Here is a 21,369-nt window from a genome sequence, read left to right as displayed (position 1 = left end):
AGTGCGATCACATAGAAAACTCCGATTCAAACCGATACCGCGATGAATGCAAAAAGGTGCTCTTATATATACTTACCAAGTGTAATAAGAATGAAAGACATTTCCATAATGTTATATTGTACGAACCAGCTATTAAATCATAGTTTGGAGAAATGAGAAAGGCACAATTGCACCTCTAGGTGGATTAAAACACGTTTTTATTTTTTATTTTTTTTTTTACAATGGAAATATGTATAGCTATGAAATATTCATTGGAGAAACTCCTTAATAAGCAAAAAACATAAATAGCGTTACAAAAACTTAATCTGGTTAGTCACAGCTGTCAAGTGGCTCCTCATGTATTTTCTTTGCTGTGGCGTGTGCAATCGTGTGCGTAGCCGCAATCCGCTGAACGGTGATTGATGGAATGGGGGGTCCGAATAGCCCCGTACGCTCATTTTCTACGAAAGCTGTGAACGTCTTGAAAATATCTGTGTTTTGACCCAAACAAAAATCATTTTATAAAATAGGTGCCTCAAGCTTTTCAAAATACATACGTGTTATTTTTTCACTTTTATTTGTTGCTTTAATCACGGTTTTACCATTATAACGATTTTTGTTTTGAGGATGGCAAAAAATGAAACTCGTTGTATCTTCTTTCTAAAAAAACAAAAAAATTAGATTCAGCTGTCAAAACTAATGCTTTAGAATAACAGCAGCACCTATTTTGATCAAAACAGATTTTTCGAAGCAATAGTGTATTCAACATACCAAAATCACTTGAAACCATTTTATTCGAAGCATTAAAAAGCGTGAATTGTGGTTCACAATTTCTTCTATACCAGTTACAATGCAATTTGTCCCACTTTGTTGAAGACGTGAATACGCCATGTGTTTAGGGTATCAAAATATTTTAGGCTATTCGTGAAAGAAAACCTGTAAAATATGTAATTTATGATAAATCTCTTCTGCCCTTTCTAAACTATAAAATTTATATTTTTTTCAAGGATTGAGTTTGTAAGGCTCACAATAATACGTCATCAGTAAAAATCGGAATTTAGAACATTGCGTAACTATCGTTTGAAAGCTCGATATGATCCTTACTTTTATGAGAATTGATTACCCAAATTATTATATCAGAAGATACTTTATAAGTTAGTTGTTTTATGTTGTAAAACTGCTTCGAAATTTTCAAACTCCGAAGATGACTGTTATTATGTCATTTTGACATTAAATTCTTATCACACCCACCATTAAACCGAATTTTTGGCAACACAACTGGTAGAAACAAAGTCGTTCTACATAAGAAATTTCTTCGAATACTATCTATCTAATATAACATGTATTATTCACTGTATCCCACATTAATAGGTACATTCCATTTTTTGAGAATTTTTGTCCTATTGCATCGAACTACTATGTATGTGGAAAAAAATATCACCTGTTTCTCAGAGATGGCTGAACCGATTTTCACAAACTTAAGCTTAAATTCAAGGTACAACTTTCCCATCGGATGATATTGAATTTGTACCGGTCGGACTTCCGGCTCTGGAGATATAGGTTGGTTTGGAATGTCACACAGGAATTTCCCATATAAACCGCTACAATCGTAGTACATCAGAGGTTAAAAATCTATTAAAATGGAAATAGATCACTAATGGTCAAACAAAGATTCTTGAAGGTTATTGTCCACTATCGATAATTCCGAAATTTTCGAATCCCGGGCCTGTTCCAGAATTAAAATTTCATCGCTTCTTCGGTGATGACTGTATCAATATTTCTTAACCAAGTCTTAAATGAAAGATATAATATGCGGATTGGTTTTGCAACCCCCACTCAACACCCTTCCCCCTACACCCTCCTCCTCCGCAGACCACCCTCACATCCATATTTCCTTCATCCACCCCGCATACCAAATGAAATTAGGGGGTAGCCAATGCATCCTCCCGTCTGACACTAATAATCCCCCACCATCCTGCATTCTAAAATATGTTATCATGAATACCTATGTACAACATTGAACTGATGTTAATCAAATATATTTTTTTAATGTTCCAGTGTAGTTGTTTATTAGTTTCGTGGTCGTGCATTTTTGTATACGTGCCAAGTGTAATCAGAATGTAACAGACATTTACACGAATATATTGAACATAACCAGCCATGGAATTATAGTTTGAATAAATGAGAAGGATACAATTGACCTACTAGATATATTAAAAAAGTTTTTGAAAAAAATGAATCGCAATTTTTATTTTCAATTTTATTTGTTATTACGAAAAGGCCAACGATTATATACAATCATTTGCATCGGAGAACTAAACACTCCACGAATAAGCATAGGAAAATTTTTACGCCTCCAACAACGATTCTATAACTCAGCTCCCACATCAACATCAACTCACATCGTCGAACCGAGCTCTCCTGTCAGCCCCAACGAGTGCACAACAATGGCGGTTTAATGATCAAGATATCGATGATTTTTAATTAGCTCCAACTACTTCATTGATGCTCATCTGCCATCCTCGACTAGCGTCCGTCATCGACTAGCACACTGTGGATGTGGTTGGCACATGGCCACACAAACACACCGGCGTACCACCGGTCATTGCCGAGCCACTAAGAAAGCGCAAACAGTAACACAGTGAGGGTTTAGAAGATCGGTGGAAGATTGCCTTCCGAGTACTCGCTTCCGGTTACATAAAGCGGGTAAAGAAGGTCGGTGTTGGCAAACGATGCCACTTCCTCGAGTCAGTAGCGGCAACACTAACCATCCATCGTACTGCCCCAGCTGACACTTGGCACGGTTTTTAGTGGGTCTGTATATGTAGATGTGCGCTGTGTAGATATACGTGGACGCCGTACACAATCGCTCTGGCCGTACTCCCTTCTGGCGCTCAAGTCTAACAGCCAAGTGCCAGGGCAAAATTCTAACTGAACGAGGAAAGTCAGTGAACAAACGTGATGATTTATTACTTCAGTCGGCAGTTTGAATAGCTGGACCAACATTGGACCACACTGCTCGGTTCCGATGGGCGACGGAAGGGCTAATGAGTGTAGCTCGGTCGTTGGCGCTCGGAAGAAATAGTAACAAAATCTGATACTGGATGAGGGGGATGATCCCATGAAGATGATAAAAAGTCGTTCAACAGTTCCGAAGTATTTGTTTATAAACCACTGTAATTCAACTTCCATGACAGCAAAAAAAATGTGAAAATCAATAGTTGAAATACTTCTAGGAGGGAATCTGTAGGGTGTGTGAAATCAAATCGATTCACAAATAGCTTCGTGGCTGGCGAGCCATTATAAATATGTGCAAAGTGTACTAAGAATGTAACAAACATTTCCACAATAATATTGAACATAAAAAGCCATGGAATCATGGTTTCGAGAAATGAGAAAGACACCGTCGCGCCACTAGGTGGATTAAAACAGATTTTTAAATACCAAACAACCCATGCATCTTTACTGGAGACCGGGTAGCTATAGAGCACTGAGAAGAGCACCAAAGTTACTAGTCAATTTTTTTTTGATTTTCTTTGTTAGTCAGCAAATAATGCCACGTCATTTGTGAATGGAATGGATACCTAAATTGTCTTCAAATAAGAAATGTAACATCATGCTGGTAGCCCTCGTTACTCACCCATAGTCACATTATCTGAATATTTTCCAATTACGCTCTGGTTGTATCAATTATTTCGGAGCTGTCAAATCATATAACTTGTGCAAGCTGTGGTACACAACGGACAAAATAAAATCTACAATTAGTTAGATTGTGATCTAAACCCGAAGAAACCAGCTTGAGCAATACAGCAAAGCAGTAAATTTATATGAAACATTCTCTTTCACAGCCTCGAGTTGCTTCAGGGAATCATTTCCAGGCTAGTTACCAAAACAGCTATTAAGACGACATAGCCAGATCCTTCGGTTGCATTGAAAAGCCATCCAACCAGATAAGGGACAGAGATTAAAAGTCCGCAGCAGTTAATTTCAACCCCATGAATTATAAAAGAGGTGTCTCATTAAATAAATATAAATTTGTTTATACCGAAACCATCGATAATGTTGGTTGGGACTACGACTACGTGATTAGATGTATTGGATGAGGCCATGTTGTAAATTATTCAAATATCGCTTCGAGCGCCATGGTTATTTTCTCTACCATATTTATTTGCTTCTGTGGTTTAGGGCTTAGATAGCGTTTTTCATTACATCTCAAAAGAAATTCTCCTGAAGATAATCATAATTATTAAATATCCTAGTTCACGTTATGGTACAATTGAGTAGTTTTGCAAAACGACATTTTACCACTGCCAGTCGTATATTAAAAACCTGTTTTGATCTACCTAGTGGTGCAATTGTGCCCAAGGAGTTTTTATTCTCAGGTGATACGATCCTTAAGAATGCCGATCAGCCATGTTGGTTTTAGAAACGACAGCTAACAACATTGTTTACTAGTTCTCTCCATATGTTTGTTTGGATTGGTAAACAAAGTTGTTCACTGTAATTTTTCTTACCCGCAGCCTGCTGGTAAGAAATACCACACTCCTCACCTACTTACTGCCAAAGACGAATCACCTTAGAGCTCTAAGCACCTTGATTGTGCCTTTCTCATTTCTCTAAACTATGATCCATGACTGGTTATGTTCAATATGATTGAGGAAATGTCTATTACATATAGCAATGAGTCTATTTTCGACATGTTTCTATCATCACCCTACCCATTTGAAACCGTTTGTTAGAGCAGCGTCTGCCATTCACTGACACTCGATTCAAGTTTTCGTTCCGCCTAACACGAGAATTTCATCATTTTCAGGGCATTTATGTTCTTACACTGGTTCTTAACAACGAAATGAGGCTTTTCATGCAAATTTATACGCATTCCATAGATTGTAGACCGAGTAATTAATGAATTAGTGAGGTATCCTCATCAAAAGGGGGTATTGATGGGGTAATGGTCTAAAGGCGTGTAATGAGGGGGATTTTAAGGTGGTGATGACGGGAGAGGGGGTCGGTGATCAGTGGATAACCCCTCTCCGTACATCGTTAACTACCCCTTCTTAAAATTCAGAAATCCTAACTCAGTCGAAAAAAATCGCCTGGATTAAGTTGATGATATGGAGTGATTTTAATAAGAGATCGGCAAAAATGATCAATTTGAAATCATACAAATTGTCAGTGTTACCGAGAGTGGCGAGAATAAAGTGATTTTTTACGCATAACCAAATATATTACATGGTTCATCTGACACACACACACCGGCAACTGACCTGCGAATCCAACGCCGGGAAAGAAGAGTAACCGCAACAGCGGGCGTTCCTTAGAGTTCCATACTCGGCTCAACTCTTTAGAATGCTATGTACGACGGAGTGCTGAAACTGAGCCTCCCCATCGGCGTGAAGATTGTCGGTTTTGCCGACAACGAGGTAGTGCTCCTAGTGATCGGCGAATCACTATAGGAAGTAGAAGTACTCGCAACGTAGGCGATAGATGTTGTAGAAGACTGGATGCGCGAGAAGAAACTGACGTTAGCTCACCACAAAACCGAGATGGCTTTGACAAGCAACCGAAAAGCAGTGCAGCAGGCAAGAATTTCGGCCGGAGAGTGTATCATCAACTCAAAGCGGGAAGTTTGACAACTGAGAGTGTTGGTAGACGACCGGCTAAGCTTTAAAAGCCTCATCGACCACGCACGCGGGAGGGCCGTAAAAGTGATCTCGGCACTATCTCGGATCATGCCCAAAAATTCGGCGACTAGCAGCAGCAAAAAGCGACTATTGGCGAGTGTCTCCACATCGTTGATCAGATACACAGGACCTGCTTGAATGACGGCACTGCAGACGAAGAGGAACACATCTCGGCTGAACAGCACGTTCAGGCTGATGGCCATGCGGGTGTCTAGCGCATATCGAACTATCTCGTCAGAGGCAGTCTTCGTTATAGCTAGAACGAGGAAGTCGTAAACGAGCCATGAATGGACCCATCGACTAATTCCATACTTCTCGGTGTGGGTGAACAGAGCGCATGGTGAGGTGAACTTTCACCTGACGCAGTTCTTGTCTGGTCATGGCTGCTTCAAAAAGTATCTGAACATCTGAACCACGCGAATTCATCGTTCATCGAAACTCTTGAGTACTCTGTCCTAGAATGCTTGCGATTCGAACACGAGCAAAACGAAATGAGAACAATCGTTCAGATCATGTTAGCGTTGCAACGAAGCTGGCGAGAGAAGCAACGACCAGCAACGCAGGAGTACACGGCATCGGGTCGCGAGGCACCTATGAACCGGAATTTACACTCTAACTGGAATCGCCGGACCGATCATGGTACTTGACAAGTCAGTCTGACGAAAAGAGACCGGGGGCGACCGGAGTAGGCTAGATCCAACGCCGGGGACTAGACTGAGTGCACGCATCGTCGACGGTAGGTCGTCGGGGCACCTGAGAACCGTAAATCATCCTCCCCCCGGAATCACAGGAATGACCTCGGCACCTAAACGACAGCATCAGGATAACGGTTTCGAGAAAAAATTCAAGGTCGGGAAATTTCTGCGTCGGAGTAGGCCCACCGTCGGGGACTAGTTCGAGTAGATCGGGAAGTAGCACCGGCAAATGGTCGTCGGGGCGCCTTTGAACTCGAAGTCACCCTCCATCTAGAATCGCAGGACCGACCTCGACATCTGCCCAGATAGCATCAGAAGATCTTCTGCTGCCGGGGAACTCTTCGTCGGAGTAGGAAAGATCCACCGTCGGGGACTATTCCGAGTAGTCCGTAGCGAATCGACGGCTTGAATCATCCGAGCACCAGTGAACTGGACGCAGTCCCCCACCAGTAATCGCTGGACTGACCGCGGCATTCTACCAAACTGAATTGAAGCAAGAATAACGCGTCCGTCAACGGTTTCGGAAGACATTCTTTCGTCGGGGAACTCTCCGCCGAGGTAGACTGTCGGGGACTACGCCGAGTAGCAACGAACGCGAAAATCACCAATCACCGGCACCCATGAACCGGAAGCCACCCTCCAACCGAAATCGCTGGATCGACCACGGCATCCAGCTGGTCAACGTAGAGAGGAGCGCATGTAGAATATCATGCCGTGCAGGACTGATAGGGCGGTTATGAGACCAGCAAAATCTAGCGCGACCAGCTAGACCTCAAATAAAGCGAAGTGCATTAGCACGCCTCCCCCCGAAGTAGTCGTTTCAAATGGAATCCGGGGGATCAGGCAAATATAGAGCTCCTTTGTAGAGTTTAGAGAAGCAGGGTCAGAGTTATCTTCTCTGGTCAGAGTCCCTCACTCTAGCCCAACCGGAGTGCCACCCGGCACATCAGGATCGACGCCAGTAACATCCTGATTATGGCATACTGGCCATGGCGAATGACAACGGACAGGACACGGATCATGAATTGGACGGCGACTTTGGGCTGACAGGCGTGCTGTTCATGTCCCCGAGTAAGAAAGGATGGCACCGACTTTAAATGACGAGCGGTCCAACAGCACGGCTGCCTACGAATCGATAAAACCCTGTTAGGTGTCAAGGTACGTTCAAAACTCGTCGCCATTTAGTTGATGGTACTAGGTTCGGTTGGAACATTCCCGATTTTACACCAATCCGGCTCTAAACACTACTCCCCATGAAGGATATCAACCCTAGCATGGTCTTCCTGCTTCATAGATAATTATGGGATCACGAGAGGCGACTATGTTCAACGAGTGGAGATAGCGGCCCGGAGTTGGGACCCATAAAAAGGAGAAAAAAAAAACAAGAAACTCACATATACGGAGCAAGCACGGTGAATCCGTTCGCCAGAGGTGGGTTGGTGAGGACACCACCACCAGTAGCAGCTGAAGTCATTCAACAAGAGCAGGAAGAGGAGAAGCAGCAACAACAACAGCCAGAGCAGAGCGGGATGAATTGCACCCTACAAAAGTCAACAGTAGTGGCAGCGAAGCACTTGGTGGAGGAGCACTACAAGTTTGTGGATGCGAGACACAATGTCCATAAGGACATTAAGGAAATAGTCATCAGAATCCGAAAGGCACTACTGTATGCAGTGAATGAGTATGACACGGCAACGCGGAGGGCTGATGTAGCTGAGCGAGTATCTTCCTAGAATGGAATGTAGAACACGTCAATTTTCGTGACTCCAAAGAGGACATAATCCTCGTCAGGAGATGGAAGACCAGCCCCAAAAGTCAGACGCTCGAGGATTCTGTTGCTATTGCCGTAGGAAAGGACGGCACCCAACATGGAGAAAGCTGGAGTACTGTCGTAGGTTGGAAGGAGAAAAACTGGAAACAGTAGAAGAAGAAGTAAGAGCAAAAAAGGATCAGAAGAAGAAAGGACAACCTTTAGCTCGTCAGAAGGCGCCAAAGGGAGATGCACTGATCGTCAAAGCGAACGATACGACGTCTTACGCCGTTCTTCTCAAGAAAGTGAGAGAGGATCCAGAGCTAAAAGAGTTGGAAGAAAACGTTGTTAGAACAAGGCGTACTCAGAAGGGCGAGATGATCTTCAAGCTGAAGAAGGATCCTTCCGTCAAGAGCTAAATTCTTGGACTGCAAAGCGAACGTGAGAGCCCTGTCGCAGCAAGCCGTAGTCGAGTGCAAGGGTGATCGAGCAGTGCAAACTGGATGAACCGGCGACTATTCGGATTCGAAAATCGTATGGAGGAACTCAAACGGCGGCTATTCGACTACCGGTGGCCTTTACCAACAAGCTGACGGAGACCGGCAAGATAAATGTCGGATAGTCGGTTTGCTCGCTGAGAGTCGCTCCGCGAGTTACCAAACAGATGGAGTGATGCTTCAGATACTTTGACCTCGGACATCTGGCGACGAACTGAAATGGCCCGGACAGATTTGCACTGTGTAGAAAATGCGGAGAAAAGAGGTAGGTTGCTAGAGATTGCACGAAGCAACCAAGGAGCCTGGTCTGCAAACCGGACGATGGAAATTACATGACGGGTGCTCTGCGTACGTAAAGGCGAAAGCAGGTGTATGATAATGGAGATAACCCAGCTTCATCTGAATTATTGTGACATTGCACAGCAACTGTTCTAGCAGTCGACAACAGAAACGAAGTGCGACGTTGCAATTATTGCAGAGCCGTTTCTCCCGATAACGGTAACTGGATGGTGGATAGTGCAGGAATGACGGCAATCCATGTAATGGGTAGTTTCCCTGTCCAAGAGGGGATGGATAACACACACGAAGGCTTCATGAACGCCAGAATCAACGGCATATTCATATCTAGCTGTTTTGCTCCCCCAAGGTGGACACCAGAGCAGTACTGGATGCATTAACCGACTCGTTAGTCGGACGAACGCCGGTTGTTATAGGAGAAGACTTTAACTTTGAGCCGTGGAATGGAGTAGCAGGCTGACCAACGTAAGAGGTTAGAAGCCTTGGCGAAGCTGGATATGAGACTGTGCAACGAAGGTTCCGCTACCACATTCCGTAAAGACGGTCGAGAATCCATCATCGATCTATCATTCGCTTCGCTGAGGGATAACATGAAATGGCGAGTTAGTGAACAGTACGCACATAGTGACCACCAAGCGATCCACTGCATCATTGGTCGGCAAAATTGAACGGTAACGCCAAGCGTGAGGACTGGCAAGCGGAAGTGGAAAATAAAGAACTTCGACAAGGAATGAAAGCACTTCGTGCTTACAGCGTCATTCTAATTCCGAGTGCAGATGAGCTGTCGGAAACAGTAGCGAGGGCATGTGATGTAACAATGCCGAGGTAAATGGAGCCGATGAACTACCGGCGTCCAGTGTACTCGTTGAGCAATAGACTCAGCATCCTCCGGGCAGATCTGATGCAATCTGAGAAGAGTGTAAGGTAACATTCCGGGTGGCCAGGGCCGCTTTTAAACGCGAGATAGAGCTAAGCAAGTCCATCTGCCACAAGGACCTATGCAGAGAAGTAGACGCGAACCCCTGGGACAATGCTTACCGTGTCGTTATTTCTAGGATCAAGGTTCGAATGACGCCAGTCGATATGTGCGCCGACAAACTGAAAATTATCGTGGAGGGTTTTTTCCCGCAGCACGACCCAATCGCATGGCCCTCTACACAGTACGTTGATGCAGATGGTGGAAATGCTGGTGACAATCGAGTTTCCAACGACGAGCTCATTATTGTGGCAAAAGGGCTGAGAGCGAAGAAAGCTCCCGGACCGGATTGTATACCCAACATGGCACTGAAGACTGCTATCCTCAAGTTTCCGGACACGTTCAGGAAAATCCAACAGAAATGCCTGGAGGATGACTATTTCCCGGATAGGTGGAAGATCCAGAAGTTGGTGTTGCTGCCAAAACCTGGGAAACCACCAGAAGATCCAGTATCCTATCGGCCTATATGCCTGCTGGATACTCTTGGTGGGCTCCTGGAAAGGGTCATCCTCAACAGACTGACGACCTAAGCCGAAAGTGAGAACGGACTATCGCAAAGGCAGTTCGAGTTCCGGAAAGGGATATCGACGGTGGATGCCATCCGCACAGTCATCGCGAGCGCGGAGAAAGCATTGTAGCAAAAAAGGGGTAATCGCCGTGGTAACGATAGAAAGGGTACTGCGCCGTGGTAACGATAGACGTGAAGAACGCATTCAACAGTGACTGGGAGGCGATCGCCGTAGCGCTGCACAGAAGGCGGTTTCCGGACTATCTGTGCAAGGTTCTGAAAAGTTACTTCCAGAACCGAGTACTGGTCTACGGAGTGAACATGGGGCAGAGGACGATTAGGGTCACTGCGGGAGTACCTCAAGGCTCTACACTCGGCCCAACGCTCTGAAATATAATATACAACGGAGAGTTAACACTGGAGCTGCCCAGGGGGTTGAGATCGTCGGCTTTGCAGATGATGTTGTCCTGAGGATTTTTTGTTTGTTTTTGATTATAGAGGTTTCAACCTTAGGGTCATTCGCCTCTTTGTCGGGTTAGAAAAATTTCTAACGCTATGTGCGGGGTTGGGAATTGAACCCAGGTGAGCAACGTTAAAGGCAATCAATTGACCAACTACGCTATCTCCACCCGTCGTTTTCATGTAGCTTTCAAATCGTTCACAATATCGCCTTGGAATCAAAGGGAAAGTTACAGGAAATTTTTTGGACCTTTCGAAAAACCTTTTGTGGATGATGGAGAAACACGAATAGCTTAAATAAAATAAAATAATTGTGTTGTGCAAAATAAAATTTAAAACATCTCGAAAATTTTTGTTATGAGCTTTTGGTTTAAGTTAGCGTTTAGAGTCGTCGTAAATAGTATGAATTATAAAACTCTTTAAAAAGTTGTTGTAAGGAAAACTTTTTGCCTTTCTCCTATAGAAAGGTTATGCAATCACTCTGAACATCGTCAACCTAATCCCGGAGGGCCAATTCTTTTTTGACTTACATAGGTTTTCTGTATTTTAACTGGGTCGTAGTTAGGAGGATTCGGTAAGGGGCACCCCCCCCCCCCCCACCACATCACTCACCACCCTTCCCTAAACCGCCCTTCCCTCATCAAGTACCCCACCAGGCGAATAAAATTTTCTAATTTTTCTAGAATTAACTTCCTGTGTGGGTCTGTGAAAAATTTGGTTTGAAATGATTTTGAGTTTAGAGACTAATTTAAAATTTCTTAACAAGTTGAAAATTTTTGGCGGGGTCCAAACCCCCGAGCCCTCCTCCTGGATCTGTCGCTGGTTTCAAGTGTTTCAGCGTCGACACATAGCAACTCAAGTTCGTTGCTGTCGATTCATTGTACGTATGTGTAAATCACCCTGAATATCTAATAGACAGTTCCACCATTATATTAAACATAACCAGCCATGGAATCGTAGTTTGGATAAATGAGAAAGGCACAATTGCACCACTAGGTGGATTAAAACGCGTTTTTAATAAAAGCTTTCCCATAATCCAAGTACACTGGAAAAGTTTCTTTTACATCTTTGAAATGATAAACATTAGATTCTTGACATTTTATGATGGGGTAACGCGAATAACTTATAAAAAGGGCACAATTACACGAATTAATTGTTTTTGTTAGAATTCCAAATATCTCGAAAACTATTGCATTTTGGAAGATTTTGTTAATTGCATTTTGATTTAAAATGATACTCAGAACTATATTCTGTAATAAAATTACAGTTTTGTATGCCAAATGCTATGACACTTAAAACATGCGTAAAGTTATTGTTAAAAAACTTTTTTATCGATAAGTTCTCCATCATGCAATCACATTTAAAATGTTCCTTTTCTTTTTAGGTCAATAAACAAAATATAAAAAATTAAAAATTGGTTTTTTGCAATTTAAATTTTTTACACTACTTTTCGTTTTTGTGAAAAATGACGCAACATTCCTTTCAGTGTATATTTTTTCGAAAAGAAGTATGCATTTCGTGTAACTCGTTCTCAGATAGTTTTGCTTTATAAAATACAGCAATCGAACAAAAAAAATGAAATTAATGCACGTAGAAACGTCTACGCCCTTTTGAAAAATTGCTCTTGTATCAAAATATTGCAATTATCAGAAAAAAAAAATCATGAAGATTCATAAACCGAACACACACTCAATTTGGCTCGGCAATTTCTCAACAGCCGTGTAATCAGCAAATTTAGAAACTGATATCTCAGTAAAGTGAAATTTGTTAGCTGATTTTCGGTGAAATATTTTCCGAGTATCAGCTATGAAACGTCACTTTTACTGAGATCTCAGCCAAAAAATTGTTTATTGAGATCTCAGCTATTAAGATTTCGGCAAAAGATTCGAAAAAAGCTGGGATTCGGAATAAAAATTTAAGTGTGCACAACTGCAAAATTTCGTTCGAATCGACGATGGTCATATTTTGCAGTCGGCCGGTTTCTCATGGAATCCCTCTAATGAGAATAAACAAATAAATAAATAAACTGTTTGCTGTTTGCAACCACTATGGATGTTTGTTCAACCTATTCCAACGGTGGTGCTGATGCCACCGTGGAATGCCTAGAATAAAATCCGTAGTGAATATTTTTGTGGTGTGTATCCTGTCGCCTCGTGTGCGCAATGCTTTAAAAAAAATCAATTAAATTCGTTCTGAAGTTTTAAGGGATGAACATGTACATTTTTACATTAAGAACGTCGAGCACTGCCCATTTACGTAATAAAAGATGAATTTTGTTCATCATTTGATGACCCAATTCTAAGGTAAAGGGAGCGAGTTCTGCAATACAATAATATGTTTCTTTTCGATTGTAAGAAGCTGAATCATTCTTTTATTTCATGCGAGATGTATGAGGGCCTCCTTAGAAACTTTCCACACCTCAAACTGACTACAGCAAATCTGTAGTTGGAGTAATAAGAAAAAAAACTGAGGGATGGCAAAAATGGGGAAATATTATACAAAAAAGTTATTTGTGAGGAACAAACTTTTCGTGTGTTTTCGAAACCCTTCTGTTGGTGTATGCTGCGCACGGCTATGATTTCACATCAGATTCTCGTAATTCGGTTAGGCGTTCTTAACATTGTTGCATATTTAACATTCCACTAGTATGCACAAAGGAGAAAAAAGAATAGTACTTTGCAAGTTTGGCTGTTACTAGGCAGCATAAAGAAGTTGAATTATTCTTCATGCTATTCCAAATACAGCATACCGATACTATCAAGCGAAATTTCACCAAGTAAAATGTAACAATCTACGCAGAAATCGATATTCCCTCTCGTTTTAATAAATTTTGTTGAATACATAATTCATGCTTTTGCCAGGATAAAAAGAAGCAGATATTGACTTTCCGTAGAGCTTTTCCCACTACAGGAATGGAAAAATCGGTAGCCAAAGAGAGCGTTACATAAGCGGAAAATAGCTCCGAAAAAATGTCGACTAAAGAAGGATCGAGAGCTGCATAGAATGGAAAATCTAATCCCGGTCGCTGCAGTTTGCTGTTAAGGCTTGAGGTTAACAAAAATGTGTAATGCACCGGGCACCGGCACCGGATCTTGGTAGCAGCGAAGAGCAACGAATTTTCTATATCATGGGCAAACTCGTTCAGTTCCATATGCAGTCTGCCGAAGCACCTAAGGTACCTATAGTGGCTGCTTGTTGGCCATGGTCGGGTAGAGCCTTTTGCTGTTTGTCAACTCTTGAATTGAAATGGGCGGCACGGGAAACCCGGAAGTGATGGGAAAAACTGTTACACAGCGAAGTTTGAGGCGCAAGAAAGTAGCGGAAAAGATGAAAGAATGTGGCAGCATAAAAGCACTTCATCAGGGAAGGCAATGAAAAGCGTGCGGTACAGAAAAAGAGTTTCGCAGGGAAAAACGCTTCGAGGTGCAATCTACGGGAAAGAGTAAGGACCCGGACAACGAAAAGGATGATTATGGGGGAGCGCGTTGACGAGAGGCAGAAATGCCAGACTGCTCTTAGAGGGAGAGAAGTAACACTAGCAAAATAAAATGATAACATTATGAGGCATTATTGCACATATACAGTGCGCTTTTCCGCAAACCACAACTTCCGGCGTGGTGAAAGAATCAAGAGGAAGCTCGTAAAGGGAATAAACAGCCGGGAGCGGCATAGTTGCAGTTCTTCTACAAACCTGGTAATCCCATTTTGCACTCACCCTTCGTTCAAATTTACTCTTTCGTGCACATTCACGTGTTATCCCAGTTGAATATTTCTTTTTTCAGGTTCTTTTGGTTTTTTCCATGGATCTGTGGCTCATGAAAGTGTCATCTATGGCATCGCATGAATGAAAATGCTTGAAGCGGAATTCGCGGTCTAACAACATGTCACCGGCGCCGGTTGGGAGCGTTCTGTGTAGGATCATATGTAGGGCCAGATTTTTCGCTTCCATGAATTGGAATTTGGTGACGCCGTGAATATAACAGGAGAAACAGTTCATCTTCCTTTTTCTCAAATGTTATGAAACATTATATTCTAAATAATCACTTCTAGCAATAAATAAGGTAATCAATATGATGAGCGTGGTGTCGTAACCAGATCAAATGGAAAGCTAACAAGATAAAATATTCTATTGATATTTGTAGCTGATTTTTTATCTGAAGCATAAAAGTAACATCAACGATCTAACATCGTTTATTAATACAATATACACGCAAACATAGTACATAATATTCTGGTTGAAGTTTAAAAGCGAAATAGACACACTGCGTCTTTCTTTCTTCCCTTATTTTCAGAGTATGCGACTGAGGCGCAACTTATGCGCACTATGCACAGGACGATGCTCTACAGTAATGTACACAAGATTAGTTGCCCACTTTGAAAATTCTTGTAAAACCGTGTTAAGAAGTTACACCACCGTAGAATTAAAAAAAATCGATTTTCTTTTTATTAGTCTAAAATGTGCTTTAGGATGTTAAAAATGATATCCCAAAACATGTAAGAAGAATAGAATACATAAATGTTCAAATTTTCAATTCTGCCGCAACCCCTGCGTATATCCCATGTGTATTAAAAACTTTACCCGTGTTTTTCTCAAAACCACTTTTTTTGAGCTGGCCGGAAATCTAACTCAAACAAATGATTTTTGATCGTGTGACATTTCTACAGAATATTCAAAATTGATTTCTCCACCGACGTACGTACGTCGCTTGCTATTAACAAAAAGAATCAGAATAATTTTAGTTTTTGGATTTAGGTCAAAAATTAAGGGAGATATAGATTTTCGACCGTGGACCCCTTCAAAAAATTGTATGGGGAAAAATTGTGCACAGCAGCCATCTTGCTCTGAAATTATTCGAAAAAAATATTTCATATGATTCAATACTTATGTTATAAATCCCATTTAAGAATATCTCTTCATTTCGCCAAGAAATTTTTTGTGTGCTCTACAGTGGTGTGACATCTTAATCCATTGAACACTGAAAATTAAGAATCAGATTCACGGATCGCGCGATTATTCAAGTACACAGGCGAATATGCGAATGGCTATATGATTATAAAATCCAAATTATCCACGCGAAGCTCTATAAACGCTAACAGACCTGACAAGCAGGTTAACATACAAACGCTCGAGCCCTTCACGGTAATCCATGCACACCAACGACCGCGGCCTCACAAACACCCCGGTGACTAAGTAAACGTTTAATCACTTATAAATTTACGAATGCGGTCTACAATTGCCCGTGTTCGCGCGTCCTAGTAGCCTACGTCCATACTTTCAATTAAACTAATAAAAAAATGACGCTCATATCCATTAGACAACAAATTTTAATGAAAGAAACAACTTAAATTTCATGTTTTACATTTCTTCTAAAGGAAATGCATAGAATTCGCTCAAACTTTCAAGATTCTTTCCGAGGCCCGGAGGGCCGAGTCTTATATACCAATCGACTCAGCTCGACGATTTGGGACAATGTCTGTGTGTGTATGTAACGGTCAAAGTCTCATTCGTGTTTCTCAGCGATGGCTGAACTGATCTTATCCAAACCAATTGCAAATGGAAGCCCTACCACCCAGACAGAACGTTATTAATTTGTTTTTGATTCTGATGTTTAGTTTCCAAGATACGGATGTTTAAAAGTGTAAAAATGTTTTTTGCAGTTTTTTGCCATTATCTGTCGAAATTGACAACATAGATTAACATTTGATATATTTTTAGCAAGCTTTTACAAATACCTTTCGAACGAGCTATAGATTGTTAAAGAATCGGACTGCTATTAAGAGAGATATTCAACACTGAATTCGGACAAAAATTTATTACCATCTCTCAATAGCTAGAAATATGACCAAAAACATGTTATCTATTTTTAACGCCAAAACGACTAATTTTAGGTCAATAGAAATGAGAATTTAATGGGTGCAATATGCACTTTCTTTTAAAATTGTATTTTTGCTGATTAATCCTCCTACAAGTGAGATATTTTTATAAATTCCCTTTTAAGTGATTGTATTGAGATGGTGCCTTCAGCAAATTTGTAGCTCTTACTTTTGCGAACAACTCTACTGAATACACTTAACATCTATCTTGAATACTTTAAAAGTTATAGTTTGTTGTTTGTCGATTACCCTTTGTCGCCTATTTATTATTCAATATAATAATAATCCACTTAAATAAGCCAAATATTATCTACCACCTCTAAAAATAACCACCGAACAATTCTAAGTTGTCCAGATGAAACTTAATCACTTATCAGTGCAAAAATTTTCATTTATGAGAACCTTCAGACTGCAAATTTTCTAACTTATCTATGGTTATATCGATCGATCTGGAACATATCTCGGAAAATAAAAAGCGAAATAAATAAAACCAAACAGCGGCGTTGCCAGAACGAGGTTTTGGAGTGAAGCGAAAAATTTATTGATGACGATTGATTTGATTCAATATTACAATAATAATTATATGATCAGTACATTGATAACCTATTGTTTTAAATAACATGAGCACTTTTGAAAAATTCTGGGAATGGGATCCTGATCTGTGAACGATCTATTGGTCGGGATACCAAAGTTATATAATTACATCAATATCAAATATCTGCATGAAAACATTCCAATATAAACTAATTCCGGAGCTCTGAAATCAAACCTCAGATTTCCGGTTGTACCAAATGTAACTAAATAGGGACTAAAGTCATTTTTTTTTGAATAGGTAGCGAAGTTGGAATTGATTTAATGCCAATGAAACATAGAACTGCCACCGAAAAATTGCATAACTTTCAATATTTGCTGAACGTATTTTTGTTTTGGGAATGCGTAGAGTTGGACCAAAAATCTAATTTGATTAATAGCGAGGATAACACTTTCCGAAATTAGAGGGATATTTATAAAAAATGGCGTTTTCCGTTCGACTCTAGCAGGTCCTGATCTATTTTGATGAGCATTTGATTTTTTTCCAATAATATTAATAGGTAAAATAAATGTTCGAAAACAGTAATTTAAGGCCAAGATCACATCATTTCGAAGCCCCCAATTTAAAGGGTTTAGTATTTTCGAAGAATTTTACAACGTAAAATTGCACACCATCTGATAAAATAATTTTGACGTTGTATCTTCCAAGCATGTATTGAGAATTTACTCTTCAAACAAATTTAGTTCGAAGCAATGTTTTCAGCAAAAGCAGCTTTTACAAACCACTTTGTTGAAGACTCTATGTGTTCAGGGTATCGAAATATATTAGGCTATTTGTGACAGAAAACCTTTAAAATAAGTTAATATGATATTATTGTTTATGATCTCTCCACATTTTGAAATAGTTTTGAAATATACATCGGTCAGCTCAGATTTTCGTTCTAGGTGTGAATTTAAAAACTTTCGCCAAAGATGACTTAATTTGGACATTATTTAGAGGTCCAATCAAAAATCGTGTTTTTGCAATGTTTCCATAGGAAGATCACTTACACTCTGATTTAATAGGCCCTACATACCCACATATCATCAAAGGTTGTTTCTTAGACATATCTTAACATGTTTAACAGGTGAACATGGCTCTAATCACAATAGACTGGATTTTCATATAGAAAAGTATATCAAAACCAAGGAAAATTAGTAGTATTAGTTAAATTATTAGATTTTCACCAAACTCCCACTAAACCGATCTTTTGGCAAAGTCGCTGGCTTCAAGTAAGTAGAGTCAAAGTCGTTCTACACTCGTCCTCAAGAAATTTCTTCGAATACTGTCTATCTATTATAATACATTGAAGGCCCGATTTTAGCAGTCCCCCATTTTGTCAACTTCATATGAAAATATGTACACCCGATGCACTACAGCGAGTTAAAAAAAGATATCAAAAAGTTTCACACACAAAATTTTCCAGTGATGATGATGATTTTCCTTAACGGGTTTTGAGAGTATATTAATTTGTTCTTTGGCATAAAGATTAGATATCTAAATAAAGTTTGCACGCATGCACTTCAGAGGTAGCGTGACATCTGCAATTTTAGTTCTCAGTCGGGTTGAAAATTTTAGTAAACGCTATTGAGAGTACGTTCTTTAAATATATGAATTTTTTTTTATTAATTGTCCCAGCCCCTTTAGGAAAATTCAGTTTCCCCTATGCATTGATTGAAGAACTAAGATATTTTACTAACACAGTATTAGTAATAATTGATTTGTCCGTCAATTTTAAAGGCCATTATTTCGCTTTATCTTTGATTTAGTTTAGCCTTTGAGATTTCTCGCACTGATGCTGCCCTATGCTGATTTGAGTGTTTCTCTGAGTCTTGCCACTATCTCGTGAAGTATGTTTTATCAAAAACATCGCGAGAAATCATGTTCTAAATGTTCTCTACACTCAAAACGAATCTTTGAGAGCGGAATTGATGCTGTTTTTTTCGCTCTCGAACTGTGAGCGAAAAGCTTCCAAACGATGCGTTAGTGTTCAACCAACCTCATACTTGTGCAATACAATATAGTACCCCATAGCTACACGCTGTTGGCTCATGCAGTGCAGGGATAACTTGAATAACACATACCATCGTCTCCATGCTGTCCCATTTGTGACCGCTGCTGCAATGATGCGAAGTTTATATAGCTCATTCGAACGATTACTCATCATGTGTCGTTGTGGTCTAAAGTGTAAAGTAGGCGTTTTAGAGAGTAGATGTTTGTCGGTTTGTCGGCTGTGCTGATGCTACCCGTTAATATTTTTTTCCAGTAAGGCTTAGTTCCCAACACATACATACAAACGAAATATTAATAACAGCGAGGAAATGGTACAAAGCAAAATGCGTCAATGACGATGCTGAAATACCGACGCGGCGGCGGGGAGGCAAACGATATTATCGCTCACTCATCATTAGTGTGAAGCTTATACAGGGTGTTTGGTTCATGGTTAAGAATCTCTCGGAGGGTGATAGACTGCCATATTTGGAGAAAAAAATTGTTCTACACATACCATCAAATCTCAACCGTTACAGAGTTATTGAACTTTTTGTGTAAAAAAACTTATTTGTCTTAAAATACCTCTAACTTTAAAAGTATACTTTGTATTTTAAACATTTCAGTTCCATTCGAAAGGTTTGGAAATTTCCTATTGAATGTTGTTCTCATATCTTTTAAGTAATTAGTTTTAATTACATTTTAGCTGTAAAGTATTTAAAAGTTAGTGTTTTTGAGGAGGTTTTTGCTAATTTTCTCGAAATAATTAAGTATGATTATAGCAATATCCATTATCCAAAAGTTGGGTTTTAGGGCGATTCATAATTTGTTCTTGGACGTCATATTTCTATCTCTTCTAATTTCTTTGTAATTTCATTACTATACTTTTCCTGTAACCGACTTGCAAGTGCTTAAAAGACTCTAATCTAAAAAATATGCTTTATATCGTTATTTACAAGATTTCATCAGAAATCTGAGAAAATGTCCTGTCAGTGTGTGTAGAAATATCTTTTAGTTAAGTGTACTAAATGATTTTTTACTAACGAAATAACTCAAAATTTGTGTTTTTTTGGAGAGTTTTTTAATTATTCTATTTATTGATCAACAAAATTTATCGTTACTATTGTTCATTTGATGCCCCTTAATGTTCTCTATAACTTTTTTTTAGATACTTTGTCTATATCTCTTTTCATTTTGCTGCTATTTAATAGTTAACACAGCATGAGCTCGCCACAAATGTAGTGGGTTCGAAATCGTTATTTTTGCATACGAAACGATGTGATAAAATCGATTTTGCGTCGAAACCAAAAGAGATAATTGAATGGAGTCAAACAAAGAACTGTAGAACTTGCTGAGATGCATTATTTCCATGATAATGGTGATGTTTATTATTTACTATTTTAAGAAAATTAACGAAAATGCTAATAACAGCACTAACTTTAAAATAATTTACTTTTAAAAGAATACTAAATTCACTTAACTGAAAGGTATTAATATATTTTTCACTGTAAAATTTTCCTGGCCTTCGAATAAAAAGAAAAAAAGTACAATAAGTGCCATAATTTTTCAATTAGAGCTAATACTAGTGAAAATGAGATAAAAATATCCAAGTTGAATAACCCAAAATCATGAAAATAAGAAAAGGTAAGTGTATCATGTCAAAGAACGAATTAAGCAGCTCATCACGACTAACAATCTGAATTATTAAAATGATGAGGTTAACCATTAGGATTTTCAAGAAATGAACGAAAAATCGTTTAAAATTGTTCAATTTTCATTAAATTACTTTGAAAAGGCTACTTAAACTCATTAGCTGAAACATGTGAGGACATCATTCAATGCGAAATTTTCTCACCTTTCGAATGGAACTAAAATATTTAAAATACAAAGTATACTTTTTGAGTTAAAGGTATTTTAATACAAATAAGTTTTTTACACAAAAAGTTCGATAACTCTGTAACGGTTGATATTTGATGGCATGTGTAGAACAATTTTTTTCTCCAAATATGACAGTCAATCACCCCTCGAGAGATTCTTAACCATGAACCAAACACCCGGTATATGGCATTTTACTACTCCACCAGTGTGTC

The sequence above is a fragment of the Topomyia yanbarensis genome, chromosome 2 (assembly GCF_030247195.1).
Source record: "Topomyia yanbarensis strain Yona2022 chromosome 2, ASM3024719v1, whole genome shotgun sequence".
Lineage (NCBI taxonomy): Eukaryota > Metazoa > Arthropoda > Insecta > Diptera > Culicidae > Topomyia > Topomyia yanbarensis.
This window is presented reverse-complemented; position numbering follows the sequence as displayed.